The following is a 17,545-nucleotide window of genomic DNA, read 5'->3' on the forward strand; positions in this document are numbered from 1 at the left end:
GTGTTGTCTGACTGCTTGTGGGGACAGAATTCAAGGGCCAGGTTCGTTCCTGAAAGGCAGTGGAGTAAAGCAACTAAATAAACATAATTTGAAGTATAATTTGAAGTACTACTTTAGTAGTTTTTGGGGTATCTGTACTTTACTTGAGTCTTTATATTTTCGACTACTTTTACTCCACTAAAGAAAACAAGTACTTTTTAGACCCATACATTTTCTCTGACACCCAAAAGTACTCGTTACAATGCGAATGCTTAGGCAGGACAGCGATATGGTCCAATTCATGCACTTATCAATAGAACGCGTTGCCATTCATACTGGCTCTGATCTGGCAAACTCACGACACAAAAATAGGCCTACTGCGTTTGTAAATTATGTCTGAGTGTTGGAGTGTGCCCCTGGCCGTCCGAAAATATAAAAACAAGAAAATCTGATTGATAGCATTTACTTTGACTTTTGACTTTTACTCAAGTAACCAAAATCTTTTTCTTTCCTGAACATAAAATACTGGAAGAACAAACAGGTTCTGCTTTAATAGTCATAATCTTCTAATTGATTACCCCCCGTGGCACTCACGGTGCGCAAAGCGCAAAGCAAGGTCCATACAGAAATGTTTTTTTGAGATCGGTGTGGAAGAACTTGACTGGCCTGCACAGAACCCTGAACTCAACCCCATCAAACACCTTTGGGATGAATTGGAACTAGGGGCTGTTATGGTGACCTTATTACCGCCACATTGGCGGTCACCAGACATGATGGCGGTATGCAAATTGGAGTGGGTCTAGGGTGTCCGGGAGGATGCTGTTCATGTGAGCCATGACCAGCCTTTCAAAGCACTTCATGGTTACCGACGTGAGTGCCACGGGCGGTAATCATTTAGGCAGGTTACCTTCACTTCCTTGGGCACAGGGACTATGGTGGTCTGCTTGAAACATTTAGGTATTACAGACTCAGTCAGAGAGAGGTTGAAAATGTCAGTGAAGACACGTGACAGTTGGTCCACGCATGCTTTGAGTACACGTCTTGGTAATCCGTCTGGCCCATCAGCTTTGTGAATGTTGACCTGTTTACAGGTTTTGCTCACATCGGCTACCGAGAGCGTTATCACACAGTCATCCAGAACAGCTGGTGCTCTCGTGCATGCTTCAGTTTTGCTTGCCTCGAAGCGAGCATAAAATGCATTTTGCTCCTCTGGTAGGCTCGCGTCACTGGGCAGCTCGTGTCTGGGTTTCCCTTTGTAGTCCGTAAGAGTTTTCAAGCCCTGCCACATCCGACGAGCGTCAGAGCCGGTGTAGTAGGATTCAATCTTAATCCTGTATTGATGCTTTGCTTGTTTGATTTTTCGTCTGAGGGCATAGCGGGATTTCTTATAAGCGTCCGGATTAGTCTCCCGCCCCTTGAATGCGGCAGCTCTAGCCTTTAGCTCGATGCGGATGTTGCCTGTAAATCCTTGGCTTCTGGTTGGAATATGTACGTACAGTCACATCAAAGATCCATGCTCATGATGTTCATGTTGTTTTTAAAGGAAAACACTTTCACATACTACATATTAAATGTTTCAATGTCAGGGCTTTATGTGGAAATATGAAGCGGGACAGAAAGCAATAGGGCAAAGGTCTTTTTAGTAAGAGTACTGGGAAAGAGCAGACGACTTTCTCAAGCACAGTCATGTCTCACTTCCTGTTGTTGAATCAATCAGTCATGTATTCTGGGAAATTGGCGTGTCAGCAGAGTTTCCTGCGGATGTTTGGCTGTCAAGTCAGTATCAGTCAGAAGTCACACATTTGGATACCATGAAATAATCATGCTTTGTGTGTGTGTGTGTGTGTGTGTGTGTGTGTGTGTGTGTGTGTGTGTGTGTGTGTGTGTGTGTGTGTGTGTGTGTGTGTGTGTGTGTGTGTGTGTGTGTGTGTGTGTGTGTGTGTGTGTGTGTGTGTGTGTGTGTGTGTGTGTGTGTGTGTGTATGATCGCCCATGTGGGCGTGAATGTGTGTTCTATTTTTGGGTATGCCGTCTGTTTTGCCTGTAGAGCATGGTTGACCCAAAAGGAATGGATAAAAAAATATATCCTGAAAAAAATAACTGGACAGCGAGCACATTTGGAGAAGAGAGGAGGAATCTGGAGTGTGTTCCATGTCTTCTGACGTCAACGCAGTGTCCCTGCCTGCATGCTTTGCTCCAGGGAACAGGACATCCTTCCTGTGGGTCGGGGTTCATCCCAACAGTCTAAACTGGCTTCATCTCCTCACCTCCTTTACTTCATCTGCACTAATCTGGAGACATGGGGTGGATGAAAGCAGTACAGTATGTTGGGGAAAAATGTTTACTTTCATCTATCCTGGGTTGTTAAATTAGTGCAGATGTAGGGAAGAAGACGAGGAGAGGAAGCCCCTTTAGACTATTGAGTTTGTTCTTGCTGGAATCTTGCTGGATTCCATGGAGGACATGGATTCCTATGGACTCCTCCTGATATGACCACACATGAGGCTAGAAATAGAACATCAAAAAATGTAGACTATTATCAGCTACGTTTTTATCTCAAAGAAGGCTTTTTTAATCAAACTTCAATGAACGGTACCCTGAACCACAGACATCTATATCAGTTATGCATCTATGAATAGCATTTTCTTTGCGTGTATTATACTGTATTATGAAGGTAATATTTTCAATATATTACAAATGCACATAACTTGAACCGCAAACGTGTCATGCTTTTTCCTTGTTTACGTCTCTCTCACACCTCTCTGCAGTATGAGGTCCAAAGCTCAAGAAAACGATTGGTCAGGTTATATACAGATTAGAGTTGTAGCAATGGGTGTTGAAGGATAATAATATCCTGAATAAGATCCAAGTGACCCACAGAGAGGGAGCTTGTGATTCATGCTGAGATTGAGACTGTGGTGGTGGTGGGGGTGAATTTCTCTGCAACAACATTCAACATTATACCCTGACCACAAATAACACCCTTTCTCCTCTGCTCTGCTCTGCTGTCTCTCTCAACGAGAGAGAGAGAGAGAGAGAGAGAGAGAGAGAGAGAGAGAGAGAGAGAGAGAGAGAGAGAGAGAGAGAGAGAGAGAGAGAGAGAGAGAGAGAGAGAGAGAGAGAGAGAGAGAGAGAGAGAGAGAGAGAGAGAGAGAGAGAGAGAGAGAGAGAGAGAGAGAGAGAGAGAGAGAGAGAGAGAGAGAGAGAGAGGATGATCGATTTCGGAGAGGAAGGGATGAAATAAGTGGGTGGAGGAAGGATATTTGCACTTGCTGAAAAGAGAGGATGGACGGAGTGAGTGGGTGGATGGAGGGAGGCAGGTGTGCCGGGAACGGTCTGACGCAGTCTGGCTGAAGCGAGTGGATGGGGCGGTGCTATATTTAGCAACCGATGTCACAGGTTCTGGCTGCTTTTCTCTGCCTGTCTACGTCACTGATTCTACGCTGGCCCTCTGGGTGCTACCCATGTGACAGGTGATGCTGTTCTTTATCAATGAGGAGACTGGACCAGAATACTAAGCAGAGAAGAAGAGACCTAATGCTTTGGACAGTACAGGATAAAATAACTTAGAATACAAATGTTAATATACTGTTGAATGAAATTGAAAAAAACAATTATAGAATATTGTGGAGTTGCTAATTAAATTCCAGATCTGTAAAATGTTTGGACTTTTGTGCATGAACGGTAGGCTTTTATAGTCATCATGTGGATAGCACGATGCAACGCATAAACATAAGTGTGTGAGGAAATCTCCTACATATCACACACATAGCACTCTAACATGAGCCCATTCTTCTCAAATGAAATCCATACTTCTTTTTCAATATAAATCATAGTTTGTATATGTCAAGCATAAAAAGCAGGCAACATTCTCCCTTTTTTGATTACATCACCATCTTTATGAATGGTATGGTGCTTGGAGGTACAAGAACAGGGATGGATCATGTCCACAAGTGGGAAGTAAGTATATAGAGCTGGCAAGACCGTGCTGCCCAACACCAGGCTCCCGGGTCATATTGATTGGCTAGTATGAACAGTAGGAGGATTTAACAGTAATCAAATACAGATGCTTCTACCTACAGTTCAGTGGATGTGCGGGTTTGAGTCTGAGGAAGACAGGACAGCCATGATATGGTGGTCTATTGTGGTTATCTATCTTCAGTTAGAAGCTTCGAAAAAAACGTATTGATGTACTTGGCTCCATTAATTAACAAACAAAGACAAAGAAGATAGAAAATCGAACAATTTTATATTTCGGCAGAAGTGTATTGGAGTTGTGTGGGTCAGTTCCAAAGAGTCTACATTTTGACAAGAGGACACTAGGTACTCTCTCTCATACGACCCAAATAAAGGGCTAGAATCATTCCCAAGCATTCCATCACCGTCCGACCTCCAGAACGTAGCCCAGCGAATGGACGATCATCAACCCGGCACACAGAGCTTCATTCCCCGTGAGGCTCCAGTCTGCGCGTCGGTACCTACTAAACCGCCCATTCGCTTGTCCATAAGCTCGACCACCGGCAGCCGCTTCGAGCTCTCTGCCCATCCGGGAGAGACGGTGGAGGTGGTGAGAAGACGACTTTCGCAAAAGCTCAGAGTGTCGAAGGAAAGATTCGTCTTGCTGCATAAGGAAGCGTGAGTAGCCTAACACATAACTGTATTCAACATAATGTAGGTGGGTACACATTTGGTATAATTTCTTAGAAAATCATTTTGAGGACCGCATAAATGGTTGCAATGTCATGTGAACTATTTCATTTCTGGTGCCTATAACTCCATTGTAAAACAGGCCTAAATATCATACATGAAAATGCATTTCTGGGAATGCGTTCCTTGCTAAATATAATTTGAATCTCTCGTGTGAGCAAAAGACCAAGAATGAATTAATAAAAACTCTCAAATGTTACCATACATCATTATGTAGTAAAGATCATGTCCTCTTACATGTCCACAGGTGCTTGAGTATAGGGAAACTCCAGGACCTGGGTATAGTTGATGGGAGTAAACTGATGCTGGTCCCAACTATTGAAGCAGGCTTATTGGTGAGTTATGTAATGTACAGTCCACATAATGGTATTAAATGTTAACACCAGGTATAGAGGAAACATGTCCGTAATGTTTTGTATACAGCTTCATAAGGTCAGTAGATCATAAGGTCTGGAACATTATGGCACAGGTGCATATTACTACTGCTGCTCTGGCTGTTCCCCCTGAACCACTTTAAAAAACAGAACCATGTGTCAGAAAAATCACCAGATTTGCTGTATTTGCCAGAGTTCAGGCCTATTCATACAGTAGTTTATTCTAGCAACATTCATATGCATATGTGATCTTACAAAAATATAAATTAGACCTACAGTATATACAGTGCATTCGGAAAGTATTCAGACCCCTTTACTTTTTCCACATTTTGTTACGTTACAACCTTATTCTAAAATGGATTAAATCGTTTTTCCCCCTCATCAATCTACACGCAATACCCCATGATGACAAAGCAAAAACAGGTTTTTAGTCATTTGTGAAAATGTATAAAAAATCAACAACTGAAATATCACATTTACATAAGTATTCAGACCCTTTACTCAGTACTTTGTTGAAGCACCTTTGGCAGCGATTAGAGTCTTGAGTCTTCTTGGGTATGACGCTACAAGCTTAGCAAACCTGTATTTGGGGAGTTTCTCCCATTCTTCTCTGCAGATCCTCTCAAGCTCTGTCAGGTTGGATGGGGAGCGTCGCTGCACAGCTATTTTCAGGTCTCTCCAGAGATGTTCGATCGGGTTCATGTCTGGGCTCTGGCTGGGCCGCTCATGGACATTCAGAGAGTTGTCCCGAAGCCACCCCTACGTTGTCTTGGCTGTGTGCTTAGGGTCGTTGACCAGTTGGAAGGTGAACTTTCACCCAGGTCTGAGGTCCCGAGCGCTCTGAAGCAAGTTTTCGTCAAGGATCTCTCTATACTTTGCTCCGTTCATCTGTCCCTTTATCCTGACTAGTCTCCCAGTGCCTGCCTTTGAAAAACATAAACACAGCATGATGCTGCCACCACCATGCTTCACTGTAGGGATGGTGCCAGGTTTTCTCCAGATGTGATGCTTGGCATTCAGGCCAAAGAGTTCAATCTTGGTTTGATCAGGTCTGAGAGTCCTTTAGGTGCCTTTTGGCAAACTCCAAGCGGGCTGTCATGTGCCTTTTACTGAGGATTGGCTTCCATCTGGCCACTCTACCATAAAGGCCTAATTGGTGGAGTGCTGCAGAGATGGTTGTCCTTCTGGAATGTTCTCCCATCTCCACAGAGGAACTCTGAAGCTCTGTCAGAGTGACCATTGGTTTCTTGGTCACCTCCCTGACCAAGACCTTCAATTCTGCAGAAATTTCTTGGTACCCTTCCCAAGATCCTTGCCTTGACACAATCCTGTCTCGGAGCTCTACAGACAATTCCTTCAACCTCATTGCTTGGTGTTTTCTCTGACATGCACTGTCAACAGTTGGACCTTATATAGACAGGTGTGTGCCTTTCCAAAGTGTAATTTTTTTTTTTTTGCTTTGTCATTTTGGGGTATTGTGTGTAGATTGATGAGGATTGTTTTTATTTAATCCATTTTAGAACAAGGCTGTAAGATAACAAAATGTAGAAAAAGGGAAGGGGTCTGAATACTTTCCGAATGCACTGTATATACTGTCGGTCTAATCTCTATTTTTGTGTTCCTTTGCTTTCTTAGACCCAACCATCCGGAACAGAGCAGACCATAATGCAAGCTTTGGAGAGTTTAACTGAAACTCAGGTAGGTCTCTGATCTTTCAGTGAATTTTGTGTCATAAGATGGTTGTGTAAATACGCAGCAGATGTGATTGAAAGCTATGTAAATAAGCAGCAGATGTGATTGAAAGCTATGTTAATGAGAAGCATTTTCTTTCTGTCTTCATCTGAACCAGCTCATTACGAACGGGTTGCTTCATGAAACAGCAAGGTCATGTTTGTGTGCATGTGCGTTTGTGTGTCTGCATACAGATAGATGTAGGATCTTAATTTGATCACTCATTTGTTGCTGAAAATGTTCTTGTGCCGCAGGAAATGCAGATGAGCTTCGTGATTTACATAATTTCACTGAAAACCTGCACTATCAGTATTCCACTTTTCATGTAGCCTAATTTGGACCAGCTAATAGTCTAACCACCAATCAAGCAACATTATCGAATAAACGTTGAAATTCAGTTGCTGTAGATTTGTTTTGGTACGACAATACAGGTCAAATTAAGATCATACTCTTGTACGGTGGTACATTTGGCAGGAGGTTAGAAGAAAGTGCAGCTCTGTTTCCACCTCATCTCTCTCTCTCTCTCTCTCTGATCAATGTAATGTGCGCTTGTGTGTTTACAAAGAATTTCAAACCGTTTTATCTGGGCCCATTTGATACAATGAACAACATTTTTGCTCCCCGCATATCAGATATTACAATGGATAGGTGAGTGGTTCAACAGGACTATGATCTGTTGTGTCGTGACTACCGTCTTTAGGCTTGATGGCCTCTTTCTTACTGAAGTGGTCTGCTTCGTGTCTAGGCTGTTCTAAATAGGTACACCAGACTGAGAATAACAACTAAACCTCCGTTCTAACGCCTTTGTGTCTACAGCAAGGAGTTAAGTTCTCAGTAAATAGCCCTGAATGTCTGGGGCCATTACAATAGGGAGACTGTACATGTATTAACAATCCTTTTAATTATTAGATCCTGTTTAGACTCACTAAACTTGTCACTAGATTTGTTTTGTTTTAGCTTATTACAGCTTGGATCAATCAGGATCCTTGTAATGGAGAAATGCAGAAAACAAATGAGTGCTGTAAAATTATTAACCGAGCCATTCCTCCCTCTCTGTCTCTGCAGGTCAGTGATTTCCTGTCTGGCCGTTCACCCCTGACCCTTGCCCTCGGGGTCGGTGATCACGTGATGTTTGTCCATTTACAACTGGCCCCCCAGAATGTTGCTGGGCAGCAGCAGAGACACCTCATTGCCCGGAGCGCGGGCATGGCTGGGGTTGAACAGGTGCATCCTGTGAAATGTGGATCCACCAGGTTCCCTTACCCCCACCCTCACCCCTCCCCGGCCCACCTCTTCTCCAACACCCCAGCAAATGGAGAGAAAGCCTCCCCTTTAACCTCTTATGTCACCTACCCCTCTCACTCACCTAGTGCCACCCTCCGCTCCACCCACTCCCCCTGCTCAGGTCCTGGACCCCAGAGCCCAACCCCTGCCGCCACCTTCCCAGAGGTGAGACTCAGATTTTTCACAGATAATGAAACTACATTATTATGTGAATATTATGTGTGTATTGTCATTTGCTAGTGTTGGTTGAATACTGTTAAGAACACTATTCTGGTGATCATTTTCTATTGGACTGTGGCCTCCAGGTACCATCTTAGTGATTGATATCTGGGCCCTTTAAGCCATAAAATCAGCCACGTGTGCTTTCAGGCACTTAAGATGGTTCAATTGTTTAGTCTATTCAGCCCCCAGGGCAACCTTGATTTAAGGTTTTGGAACAAGGCACGGAAGGATGAAGCAACGAACAGATAAGGAAGAGTATATTGTATATGCCTGCTTTCCCTCTGGAGGGGACAGATTATTAGGAACCGTTCAGAAGTGTCGCTTTGGTCTCCCTGTGCACAGTTTTGTCTAATTAAACTAAAATATACTGTAGAAGCGGTTTGCATCATCTTTCGCATCCAGCATTTCTCCACACCTTGGCCAGTTTTCAATTCCTAACAATACTTCAAAGCCTGATCCTGTTAATAAGGCAGGGAATCATTTTTCAATCTAATGTAGTTACAGATTTATTGTAATATTATGAAATGATAGGTAGCCTATTGATATAGTCATTGTACAGGCTCTCTTATGACTAGAGAGGGAGTATCTAATATGCAACCCTTTCACTCACTTTTTCACAGGGTGACTGCAGTGTGGCTGGTACTCCCACATCTAAGAAACCAGCTGCCGGGGAACCAGGTGCTGTCATAGAGAGCTTTGTGAGCCATGCCCCAGGAGTCTTCTCAGGAACCTTCTCAGGCACTCTACACCCAGCCGGTCAGGACAGAACCAGATCATCCAGGCAAGGCATCAACACCATCCTCCAGATCCTCAATGACCTGCTTAGTGCTACTCGCCACCACCAGGGGGCTCCACTGTCCCTCTCCCAGCTCCGCTGCCCTCCTCCCAGCACTCCAACCAGCAGCACCCAGAGTACCCCCACCTCGCCCTCCCCACCGCCCTCACCTCTCACCCCGGATCCCGTCACCACTGCTACCTCAGGACCACTTATGGACCACGTCAGCCAGGGACAGAGCCGCTCATATAAACCTACTGGTGAGTTGAGGTTCCACAGAATAACCAAAACCTGTGAGGGCTGTGTGTAGCTATTCATTTTAAGCTGACCCTCTTGGTTGAGGAAGATAAACAAAAGTGCAACATTATTCAGAGCCAAAGGATGTTTTAGGTTTTGTTATACAACAGGTGGGTCTAATCCTGAATGCTGATTGGTTAAAACCACATTCCAGCCGGTGTCTATTCCACAAGTTACCACCGGCTAAATCTATGATGTTAAAATGCCTATACTCTGTTCCATCTGACTGCGCAATCCACTGTCTCATCAGCCCAGCCAGGCAATGTATAAACCTGATCTCTACTATAAAAACATTATAAAACATCTAGACATTATCTCACATTTCCTTTAGACTAACATTTAGTTTTCAATAGTGGAGAATTGTATAAACCTTGCTGTCTGTCTCTCTGACATTTGCAACATTGTTTCAATATTCAAATTCGATCTCCAGTTGTCCATAGTAATGAACGTGTCGGGAGTCGGGACAAATAGGCAGGCAGCCTAATAAGGAATGTGAACCTATGCACTTTGGAACTTGAGAATATGCTGTTTAAAATGGCGTCGCTTGAGGATCAAGACAGACGCAATAACGTGAGGGTCACGGGGATTGCTACAAACCGGGAGGGAGGTGATGCAATTGCTTTCCTGCAAGAAATCCTTCCCAAATGGATTCCGTCACTTGGTACTACTCCGATTCAAATGGAAAGGGTCCACAGGATCTACAACCAAAATGCAAAGAATGACAACCTATAGACCATGGTCTTGAAGGTTCTCAGATACCAAGAGCGCAACGCTATTCTACAAGGATGAAGCATGAAGCAAGAAAGAATGTGCCAATCCAAGAAGCCCAGGAGAACTATACGTTTTTATGCGGACTACTGTTCATTCACAATTCAGCGAAGGAAAGCATTGTACATATCCTCTTTTCTGATCTTTCCCGCCACCCTGCGACTTACTTTCAGCGGTGAGCAGCTCTCCTTCCCCTTGGCAAAATAGGCAGAGGAATTTCGGAAAAGTCTCTCCTGGCGACAGGTCTACACGCCACGCCTAAACTACTGTCGCCAGGTTGGCTGCACAGCTTCACAAGAGTCACTACATGATTCCATGTGTGCTATTTCATAGTTTTGATATCTTCACTATTATTCTACAATGTAGAAAATAGTACAAATAAAGAAAAACCCTGAAATGAGTAGGTGTGTCCAAACTTTTGGCTGGTACTGTATATACATCTTCAATACAGTTTGAGCCAGACAAATGCAAGCAGTTTTTAGATAATCTTGATATGCCCGTATTGGATGAGAAGCAATCTGCGGATCTGGGCCAACCCATCTCATTAGAGGAACTGTAGGCAGCACTGAAAGGTGCTAAAAAGGGTAAATCACCTGGCCCGGATGGCATTCCACCTGAAATGTTACTACATTTTTGGGGCATTTTAGGACCAGTATTATTGGAGTCAATTCTTTCAGCTATCGACAAGTTTTTTTTTTCATGAGCATACTAACTCTGCTTTAATCTCTCTACTGCCAAAGAAAGGGAAAGATCACACAGATTGTGCAAATTATTGTCCGATATCTTTAATTAATTCCGACCAAAAATTGTATTCAAAGGTATTGGCGTTACGGATGGAAAAGTAATTGGATAAGTTGATTCACATGGACCAGTCAGGTTTTATGAAAGGTCGCCTTGCAGCTGACAATGACCATCGATTAATGCAGGTAATACATGACACACAACAGCTGGACACACCGGGTGCTGTGCTGTCTCTAGATGCCGAGAAGGCTTTTGACAGGCTTGAATGGCAGAACTTGTGTGCTGTCTTGGAGAAATTTGTCCATTCCCTGTTTTTCGGGGATGTAGACAAGATGGCCTATCCCCAACGTTATTCATTTTGTTGCTAGAGCCTTTAGCTCAACATCTAAGGCAGAATGTAGTTGCTTCTCCTATACTGATTAAATCTTCCTCTCATATCATATGCGGATGATATTCTCATATATATGACAGATATTCAATCTCATCTTTATTATCCACTTGAAGAATTCAAATTGCTGAGCATGATGATCCCACTCCCTCCACCAGTAGGCTATTGGGGAATGATTGATAAATGTATACGTAAATACCTTTGGAATGCCAAACATCCAAAGATTAGGTTTGAGGTGTTACAATGACAGAAGTGTAATGGTGGACTTGCATTAGCAAATGTTGGTATTCACCACCAATCTTTCCAGTTACGCCCATTTAGATCATGGTTTGATCGGTCTGCATCAGTCTCTTGGAGAACTATTGAGGAAGAACTCGTTTCATCTACTATATTGCAGGATGTGTTATTTTCTGGTATATCTAATTAGAAATGCATGCTGTATTTTGGTCTTATTATTTCTAATACAATAGAGAATTTTGGGAAGGTTGAGAAGTGTCTAGGTGGTAACTGGAAATGGCATGTCCATACCCCTCTATGGCATAACAAGGCTATTACTTCCGGTAATAAACCTTTTGAGTCTAGACTCTAGAGCCGGGTCTGCAAAAGGGGTCAATAATCGATGGGATATATTCAACTCAAAGGGTCTTCATAGTTTTCAGGGACTTCGTCTTCATTTTGATTTGCAAGGGTCGTCATTATTTCTATATCTTAGACTGTGGTCAGCGCTTTGTGCCTATGGGGTCCCATTGGGTACAAGTTTGGGAAGGCACCCAGTGATAGAGTGGATTTTTACATTCCAGTCCAGAGATTTTGTGTCTGCTATTTATTCTCATCAACGATTAAAGCAGATCTTTCAATGGTTAAAGCATGGTTTGGCTGTCGATGATGAGGCTATTGATTGGGAGAATGTCTATTTATATTTCACTCATCAAAGAACCCAAACCATCAATTAATTCATTTTTTACTTTGTCATGGATCGTACTGGCCACCACTTGTAAGATTTCATGCAAAACAGGCTCACCATACTGTGGCCTATGTAACCTCAATACACTTGGCACATACAAACACATGATATGGGATTGTCCTGAGGCTTATGAGTTTTGGAGGAAAGTGTCATATCTTCTCTCTGACATGATTGATAAAACTGTACCCCTTGAACCAATTAGGCTGTTGCTTAACGATGATACATGTATGCAGCAGAATGAGAAACAGCAGCAAGTTTGGCTGGCTGGGTTGACTGCTACCAAAAACGTGTTGTTCAGCGCTGGTTGCCACCACATGACCTTCAATAAAAAACAATTGTTCACAAAAAAAGTATAACTAAATGAAGTGCAGCTAGTTTGCAGTCTTTCCAGCTTCAGTTTGAACTGTTTGTGTTAGCTGGGCTGTTGGCTAGCTCCTTTGAACAACAGTGTCCTGACAAGTGTACACATATTCTATGCCAGGCAAAACCGTGCCTCATTAGATCATTGTTATGGATGTTAACAATAAGTTAACATTGTTATGGTTATCCAAACAGCTTAAACAAATACAACTGCAGCTACTTTGCTGTTATGCCGGCTGCACTTTTTGACGTGACTGTAAGTTAGCCGTAGTTGGCTAGCTAGCAAGCAAGGGATAAGAACGTTGCCAGCTAGTATGGCAATTTAACATTTAGAACAAACAACTGGGTCGCATCCATAGATACAGAACAAAAAGACTCAACGACTGGGTCGCGTCTCTGGCAACAAAACCGATAGAATGACCGACCAGCCGGCTTGGGTAGCCACCCTAGATTTGTGTCGGGACTATATCTTGTGAAAGGATGAAATAATATGAATAAATTCATCAAAATAATGTAAATCATTATTTGAATATGTTGGTAATCTGTTGTATAAAAGTGATTATGCCCTCGAAGCCGGTGTTTGGAGGATACAGTATATTGGCACGGTTTGCCAATAACAACACCCGTACCAATATATCCTCCAAACACCGGCTTCTCTGGAATTATCACTTAAGTATACCATGCAGTCTTCATTCAACTCCCTCTCTTCATAAAACAACTAATGAACCAAATGAATGATATAGAGTCTCTTCATTGTCAAGGCTCAGGAGAAGACCCAGATGCAGTCAGTTTCGAAGTAACAAAAGTTTATTACAAAAAAGTGGGGCAGGCAAACGACAGGCCAAGGGCAGGCAGAGGTCAGTAATCCAGAGCAGAGTCTGAAAGGTACAGAACGGCAGGCAGGCTCGGAGTCAGGCAGAGGTCATTAATCCAGGTTTGTGTGACAAGATACAGAACAGCAGGCAGACTCAGGGCAGGCAGAATGGTCAAAACCTGGGAAAACTAGAAAACAGGAACTAGAGCACGACAGGAGCACGGGAAAACCGCTGGTAGGTTTGACGAAACAAAACAAACTGGCAACAGACAAACAGAGAACACAGATATAAATACACTGGGGATAATAGGGAAGATGGGCGACACCTGGAGGGGGGTGGAGACAAGCACAAAGACAGGTGAAACAGATCAGGGTTTGACATTCATTCTCTTTTTTGAAAACATATGTACCACATATGCATTCAATAAATGTTCAGCATTCCGTTTTTTCCCGTGGAGTATTCCCAGTCAATGGTTTGTCACCTAGTTCTCGTTCCTGCGTTCCAGAACTCTAGTGTTATTTGTGGAAACCAGTCCAGCCTTCTTAAGCTAGGCCCACAATGGCTGCAGTGTTATGGTTCTGGATAGAATAGCCAAGTTTAGACAGAAACAGCCTCCCCGGGATAGACCCACAATGGCTGAGTTCTGGTTCTGATGAGTGTCCAAGTGTAGACAGGAGCGGCTGTGCAGCAGAGAGAACACTGGTTGTGAGGGTGTGTTTGGAAAGGAGGAAATGGTTTCTATGCCCCCATTCATGAACTAGGGCTGTTAATATTCACTCCCTCACAGTGTACGCATTCATTTGTTTCCCAGTCTGCAATTAATAAGAACATCCCCTGAGTGTGTGCGTGTGTGTGTGAGAGAGTTATGCTTGCTGGCAGTCAGACCATAGTGTGAATTACCTGTGTGTGTGTGTGTGTATGCGTGCTAATGTGTGCGCATGTGTTCACGTGAGTGTTTTGAGGCAGAGATACAGCATGTACATAGCCCTCAGGGGTCAGTTAGTGACACAAACAGTCACGTACACATAGTAACAGGACCTTAACCTTTTCACCGGAATATGTGAACTAATGTACCTTACCACCACCTTTTCACCCTACCACCGGAAGCATACTAATGAACATGTAATCATCTGGGTCACATTGTCAGGGAAACAGCACTGCTCAATTCTTAGAATTCAAATACATTCAATGTTCATGGTTCCATCCATCGAATTCTGTGTTCAGTGAACAATGCTAGGCTGATTACATGTGTGGTTCAATGTAAATGTATACACTTCCTGAGTTCCTGCTATAACATTCTTTCTCATGACTCTTCTTCCCCTTCCTCCCCCTCCTCTTTCCTGTCTTCACCTCCCTCCTTCCTCCTCTCTCTCAGCAGACCAGTGTTTCAGTCAGTCCAAGGAGAACCAGGCATTGCGCTGTAAACTGGAGCGTCTTCAGATATTGATGCACCAGAGACGCCTGCATAGGTGGGCACGCAGGGACACACGCACCTCACGCCCCTACTCTCCTCACCACCATCAGCCCTGGTCGCCTGGACGACGCAAAGCCAACACCAGGCGCCATAGCAACAGCAACATGTCCAGCAGGATAGCTCTTCCCTGGAGTTGCCATGGAAACCCGAGCTGCCCTCCGACCTTGTGATGGCATAGGAAAAAGAGTGAGAGGGAGAAAGTCCCAGTTGGTATTAGATAGAACCTTGCGGACCCGCGCTCCTGTGGGGAAAACAATCTGTGAATACCTAGGTTACCCCATTGGCTCACAGTGAAAACTAGACTTTTTTCAAACGCAATTTCTTGTTTTAGTCAATTATAAAACTATATTCAAAAATAGTAAAACATGTCTAAAGATGACTTTTCAACATTGCCAGCTCCAGTACATAGCCTACTTGGACACCGGGTCGCCACATTTCCCACTCTCCCATGCCGAATAGACTGAAGCCACAGGGCTCTTCTCGCAGGCTCTATTTCCCTATGTGGGATCATTGCGAACCGTAAATCGGGATTTTTGACCTGGTTACCTGTACATTGAACAACACATCAGCTCTTCTGGATTTTTGTTATTTCTGTATAACTAAAAATCGACGACGAAGTTGGCTGTTTTACAATGGGAATATGAAATAATATTTGTGGGCGTGGCCAAGGCGAATTCCTTCTTATGACGTGAATAACGACTCGGAGTATGGAGTGGTTTTTGAGAGAGAGGGAGAAGAGCCGGACTGAAAATGCATGATAGATAGAGAAAAATAAAGGGCTCCCATTTGTACGTCATTGTCTGTCCTTCTGAATGGCTGAATAGGAGAAATAAGCTGTCCATTTTGCCATTGATGGCTGGGACTCACTTGATCTGACTGCACAAGGATTCTTCAAAAAGACAACTGTGCCCTCCCAACTGTGCCCTCCTAAAATAGTCAAAAAGGTTTATTCACGGGAACGTTCTAAAGTCAAGAATACAAAACAATTCATTTTATACTGACTTCTCACGCCCACACATTCACACAACCATACGCACACACATACACACAACCATACGCACACACATACACACAAACAGATGCACACACTGTCTCACTACCCAGCCGACAGAGATTAGTGACCTTGTCCTTGGAAAAGATTACCAACTTGATCCTCTCTGTGTAAAGATGAAAAACTGCTATTGGGTAAACTATATCAACTTAAATATAAAGTTGAATCCCCACTTTCATAAAAAGAGCGTAGTAAGACACCCAATTTTTTTTGTTCACGTTATTGTTCATAATTGTCGGTTACACTGTAATACAATAATTGTCAGCCCTTGATAGTTGAGAATTATCTGTTAATTGAATGATTAGAATATTCCGCCCTGAAACATATAATTGTATGGAATTGATTAGAATGTATAAAATCATAATCAATAAACGTGTAGTCCTAGTCAGAATTAGGGTAAGACAATATGTCTTTATGGTATTTTAAACAGAGACTGTCTGAGCTTGGTGCCGACCTGACTAGAGATTTGGGAGAGAACGGGGAGTACGTCTCAAGGACAAGGTCACTAATCTCTGTCGGCTGGGTAGTGAGACAGTGTGTGCGTAGCAGGACATTGTGTGCGTCTGTTTGTGTGTATGTGTGTGCGTATGGTTGTGTGTATGAGAGGATCAAATTGGTAATCTTTTCCGGGCAGAACGGCATGGTGGGAGGAGAAGCATCATTTCCAGGCATTCAAAACCATTTGTTTTTGAGACAGGGGTGTCACCACAGCTGTGTTGTATTCATTAGGTATGTCGTAGGTCATTTTCAAAGATGAATTATGATGCTTTACAAGCTAATACATTTTTTACAAACATGACAATTATGACAATAACTGTGGCCATTTGCATGGCAATTAATTGTTACCCAAAATTCCATAATCGTCACAGCTGTATTTCTATGTCTTTTCTTGACAGCTTTGTTTTGCAACGTTTTGTGGTCACTCGAATGAGATCGGAATCATATTTATGTCTTTGTGTAAGTATGTTTTGAAATAATATATGTTTTGTTTGTTTAATTGTCTTGAACTTTGTAGATATGTAGAATATGTTTCAAATTGTTTTTCTAAAGCAATACCTTTCAGTTTGTCTGTCAATGCAGTGGAATGTTTTAACTCTATATTTTTCTAGGAAATACATTATAAAGAAATTATTCTGAAAACAGTCAGTAGCTGGTATTGGTATTTTATTAGGATCCCATTAGCTTTTTGCAGCAGCTACTTTTCCTGGGGTCCACACAGCATGAAACATAATACAGAGCATTAATAGACAAGATATGAGGGCACAGGGCGAGACCCAGATGCAGACACGAGAGGCAGATGGTTCGAGCCTCTGATATTTATTATAATCCAAAGGGCAGGCAAGAGAATGGTCGTGGGCAGACAAAAGATCAAAAACAAGGTCAGAGTCCAGGAGGTACAGAGTGGCAGGCAGGCTCGAGGTCAGGGCAGGCAGTATGGTCAGGCAGGCGGGTTCAGAGTCAAGGCAGGCAAGGGTCAAAACCGGGAGGACTAGCAAAAGAGAGATAAGAAAAAGCAGGGGCACGGAAAACCACGCTGGTTGACTTGACAAGACGAACTGGCAACAGACAAACAGGGAACACTGGAATAAATACCCAGGGACTAAATGGGGAAAACG

At 43.2% G+C, this 17,545-nt stretch overlaps 1 pseudogene; it reads left to right on the plus strand.

Moving 5' to 3' along the window:
• Positions 1 to 3,280: 3,280 nt before the first annotated feature.
• LOC139559670 (midnolin-like) lies at positions 3,281 to 17,447 on the plus strand (annotated as a pseudogene).
• Positions 17,448 to 17,545: the final 98 nt, after the last annotated feature.

This window comes from Salvelinus alpinus, chromosome 30 (genome assembly GCF_045679555.1).
Source record: "Salvelinus alpinus chromosome 30, SLU_Salpinus.1, whole genome shotgun sequence".
In the NCBI taxonomy this organism is placed as follows: Eukaryota; Metazoa; Chordata; class Actinopteri; order Salmoniformes; family Salmonidae; genus Salvelinus; species Salvelinus alpinus.